This window comes from Gossypium arboreum, chromosome 1 (assembly GCF_025698485.1).
Source record: "Gossypium arboreum isolate Shixiya-1 chromosome 1, ASM2569848v2, whole genome shotgun sequence".
In the NCBI taxonomy this organism is placed as follows: domain Eukaryota; kingdom Viridiplantae; phylum Streptophyta; class Magnoliopsida; order Malvales; family Malvaceae; genus Gossypium; species Gossypium arboreum.
The window spans coordinates 14,466,821-14,471,980 of NC_069070.1; the positions used below are offsets into that span (position 1 = coordinate 14,466,821).

Here is a 5,160-nt window from a genome sequence, read left to right on the forward strand (position 1 = left end):
TTCGTATAGGACCTTATATAAAAATAAAAAATCAGACCAAAAAAAGCATTTTAAACCTTGTTAAAAAAAAACTCTTCCCTTGTTTTTTTTCTCTCAAAACCCTCTCCTCTTTTGGCCACAAGGCTGTCATTCGCTTGTCGTGGCCACCGGTCATCAACGACGGCGACTGTCGCTTCCAATGGCTGGAAAAAACAAAAATGCCCCCTTTTGCTCGTTTCTTTGCGTAGAACTCCGATTTGGAGTCGAAACTATCAGAACAATGCCAAAATTTCAAAAAAAAAAGAGGGAAAACCTTTCGGTTTCCAACATCCTCCGCCGCGGCCTTGGCTGAATCCCCAAGGATTCGACGGCCTCTTGGGCCGAAGGAGACACTGACAGTGGAGCGAAGACGAAAAGGAAGGTAAAAGTTCTATTTTTACTCATTATTTTATTTTTCTTTCTTCTTTTTTTTTCTAAAATAAAAAAGGAAGAAAATAAACTACCTTTGTTTTTACTCTCTATTGTTTTAAATTCTTAGTTTTTGTATTGTTTTTTTTTTTTGTATTATGTAAAAATAAATCTCAGATTTTGGGCTTTTATAGCCGATTACAAAATATTTTTTCCATTCTTTATTGCTTCTGCTATCTACTATTTTTTTACTATTGTTTCTTTGCTGCTGCTTCTTTGCTGTTTTTGTCATTTTTTTATTCCTTTTGCAGGTATCAACGCACAATCAACTGCAGGGAGAGAATAGCGTCTTTTCCATTTTGGTGAAATGGTGGTAGGCCTCGGGTGGTGTGATTGAGGAGAGGAACGGCGCCAGAAACCCTAGGGTTTCTAGCTTTTCTGAAACTGTTTTATGTTTTTAGGCCATTGGGCCCTCTTTTTTTTTGTATTTGGGCTTTGTAATTGCGCTAGTTTGTAAATGGACTATTGTTTATTTGGTTTTGCTTTATTATTGGGCCTGGGCAAAATTGGGCTCGTGCAATATAGACTTGTGGCAAACTTCAACTGAGATTATCATGGAACTTTGACACTAAATTTATGAGAAAATCACTAGAGATGTAGTTTTGGATTTAATATGTTACACACACCAAGCTTAGATTACGCATTCACAGCACAATGCGAAGAGAAAATATACAAGACCAGCTAAAGGAAATCATTGCGATACCAAAAGAAAATAAAAATCATCGTGCACCATCGATTTTAATGCTATCTAGCCCTATGGAGATGCTAGTTGAGGCATCAAATTCGATGTCATAGTTATACATATCATGAAGCAAGTATTCAGTCTCTTCCACTTGTAAGTCATGTGCTCCCCATGAAAGTTTCTCTATTGCTAGCAATCCTTGTAATTCGGACACAACTTCCTTCATAGTTGGTCTTTCCTCTCCTTTTAGCCTCACTTATCTCCTAGCTAAAGTTGCCACTTCCTTAAGCTGCTCAATGTTTTTATCGTTCAACACTCGCCCATCAACAATATCTAGCAAGCGTTCCTCTTTCATAACAGAAACAAAGTATAGAGATAAGTTTCTTTCATGTTTAGGTCTTTCAAAAGAAATCGCTTTCCGACCTGTCATTAACTCTATGAGAACAACCCCAAAGCTATAAACATCACTCTTCTTAGTCAATTGACTTAAATGAAAATATTCAGGATCCAAGTAGCCTAGAAATCAGATACTTTAGCATTATAGTTCTCATCTAAAAGTATGTTGGTCAACTTGACTTCGCGATGAATAATAGGCGGAGAAGCAGCAGAGTGCAAATAGGAAAGGGCTTCTACTGCTTCTATAGCTATTTTCAAACGAGCTTCCCATGATATGATGGATGTATGAGTGGCATTGTGCAGGTAATCGAAGAGGGTTCCATTTTGACATATTCATAGACTAGTAAAGGGACTTGAGTCTCCAAACAACATCTCAAGAGTTTCACCACATTTCTGTGGTTGATTTGGGATAACACAATAACTTCGTTAACGAATGGTTGAACTTGGTTTTGATTTCCAATGAGGGATTTTTTAATGGCAATGCTGCGCCCGTCAAGCAACAATCCTTTGTAAACAGTACCCTGACCTCCTCGTCCAAGGATTCTACTTTCATGGTAGTTGTTCATCGCCTTCTTGAGTTCTTCGAGGGTAAAGATTTTAGCTATCCCACCATACTCTTCACGTTTTGAAAGTTGTTCTCGCAACAAAACTCCACCATTTTGCTTAAAGTTCTGTTGCTTTAGTAGGTTGAGCTTTCTCTGCCTGAGCCCCAAATACACCCATGAGCAACATAAGAGGGAAAATAGAAGACTCATGCCTATACCTGTAATTACGGAAAAAGATTTGTTGATGATGACACACCTATTTTCGTACTGTTGAATTTGGGTTTGGATTGATGGGTGGTTTTTTTTTTTAAAGTATTATCTTTTTATAATTTTTCTCAACTTAATTTTTAAACATATTAGTTTTGCCATTATGCATATTTAAACTATTCTTGAACTTATTGCACCGATAATTTAAATCTATATTTTAGAAAAGGAAAAATAAAAAATTAATAACATTATTTTTTTAACATATTATTGATGCAATGAGTTTAAACATGTTCAAAATACATAAGAATCTATTGTACCGATAGTTCGAATTTCACATGTTAAAAAATTAACATTTATAAACATTAGTAAAACTGTTAAAAAAACATTAGATCCCAGTTGTTTAAGTAGTAAGTACACATGTTTTAGATGTGTTTTGCACTATATTCAAGCTCGCATTTAACATTTAAATTTTAAGATTTGAGTTATAATTGGACTGGTTTACTACAACTGACCCAAGCAAATAATATTTTGAATTCAAGTATGGCAAGAAAAAAAAACAGACAACACAAATAAGTAAATTAAAATTGAGAGAAATTTTGTAGTGTTATAGGATAGATGTTAGGAGCAAATTTGTATTTGAGTAATCAAGCACGATTAATTATAATAATGTAAAACTAGAGAAAGGACAAATAAAAATGTAGTAAAGCATATTGACAATAACAAACTTCAATGGATTTTTATCCAAAATATTTTCTTTAAAAATATTCATTTTATCTCATTATATTTATATGATTTTATTTTTTCTTTTGCTTGTGTGCACTAGAATGGGTGTTTTTAAGAAAAAATCATGTTAACAATTTAATTGCAACAATTAATTGTGTTACTTATTTGAACTCTAACTAATGACATTATGAAAGTAACAGGTTAAATTATGTCAAACTGAAGTATAAATTCTAAATTTTAAATTTAAGCATAGTAAAGGGACCAAAATTACAATTTAACCTTTAAATTATAACTTTGCCTCTAGTACTTATACTTTATGGAGGTTTGAGAATTAGTTCATGTACTTGAAATTTAAGCTTTCTTAATTTGTATATTTAAAAATAATTCTAATCTAATTATTGACATTATTAGTATTTTTTTAAAATTTCTTACCATCGTATATGTTTATTGAGTTCATAATGAATTACTTGTAAGGTTAGCATGATTGCATGTGTGTATTTATGAAAAAATTTGATGAAATATTAATGGTATCAAACAATTCAGCATTAATTTTGAAATCGAAAAAGTAAAAAAAAAAATATAATAAACTTCAGTGAAGTAGGAAGGCTTTTAAAAATATTTATTAATGATTTTGTATAAATTTTATTCGAATGAGTGATAACCAAATAGAACTAGGTGTTATATGTACTAACCTAGTGTGCCAACAAGAATGGGAAAATGCTGCTTGACTTTAGGATTGCAACCTGTTCCTTTTTTCCGGCCATCACCTTCAAAACCCTTGGGGCATGAACAATTATAGCTTCCAGGTAGATTATGACATGTTCCACTGCAAGGCTTCAATGTCTCGCATTCATTAATATCTACAAAAATTTTCAGACAGTTTTAAAGAAAGAAAGAAAGAAAAAAACAATATATTGGTCCCAAAATTAAAGTGTCTATCAAAATGAATACTGTATTCTTCACCTTGGCAACCGTAAGAGAGATAAGGGTTACCTTGAAAACCATGAAGACACTTGCACAAATATCCGCGGCCATTTTCTGGATCTATGCAATCGCTATTTTGCTTGCAAGCATAATTATCTACATCCATTTTAGCTTCCATGCAATTTTGGTTCCCAATTGTCCAATCAAGAATAATTGGAAACTTCCTTTTGCTGAAATTAATATTGGAAAGATCTGAAACAGAGAAGCTATAGGCGCCATCTTCCACGGCAAATCCATAACTACAAGGATTGAAGCTTAATACTTTGGAATGCTTCCAATAGCTATCAAAACTTAATTCATAATCCGTCACACCTTTAGGGAGAGCCGTCTGGCAGCAGCCGATGCCAGAGCAAGATCTATTTACTAAATCGGCCACATCATAACAAAAGGATACACATCCGGTCGAATATGTTCGTCCCGTGAAACCCTCAACATAGGCATAGGTGTCACAACCAATGGCTGTGAACTTGTTTCTAGTATGAGATATGAGGAATTTTGAAAGCCTGAACCCAGCATAGAAATAATAAGCACTTCCTGATGAATTATAACAGTCATAACCTACCGAATATTGGATGCGCAAATAACCATTGAGAGAGATGTGGAGAACTTCAATATCACTGGTGGTTAGGAATGCTTTAGGAGGGTTGAAACTAGTGTTACAACGAATGAAAAATCTCTTACTGATATTACAATCAGTACTGCCAGTTTCAAAAGGGTATGGGATGCTGGTATTCCCACAGTTGCTTTGGCACCCTGCTTTTGCTTGACCTGCTACTGAGGTTGCTGTAACTGTTAACGTAACTGCAAACACAGCAAGCACCTTAAACATACAGCGAAAGCCCATGTCTCTGTTTTCTTTAATCTTTCTCGGCGGTATCTAGGATTACTCATTGGTTAGTAATTTATAGGAATAACATGTGGGAAGATTCAAAGCCATTTTAATTGGGCAACAGCAACCATATTTATTAGCTAGGAGGAAGGTGTCAACGTATGTCAGTAGTACTCATCTTTATTGCATCGTCCTTTCTGTTTTGAATATAGAGGGACCATCGACCAACTATATTTTGGAAATTGAAATTGGTAAGCATTCAACATCCATCTATCATTTTCTAATTATTCATATTTCAGTTTTTTCTCCTATAACCAGATTTTTCTCCAAATCACATTAAATTAAAT

At 34.0% G+C, this 5,160-nt stretch overlaps 1 pseudogene; it reads right to left on the reverse strand.

Annotated features, from left to right (window-relative positions):
* Positions 1–1,311: 1,311 nt before the first annotated feature.
* Positions 1,312–4,919, reverse strand: LOC108481551 (wall-associated receptor kinase 2-like; annotated as a pseudogene).
* Positions 4,920–5,160: the final 241 nt, after the last annotated feature.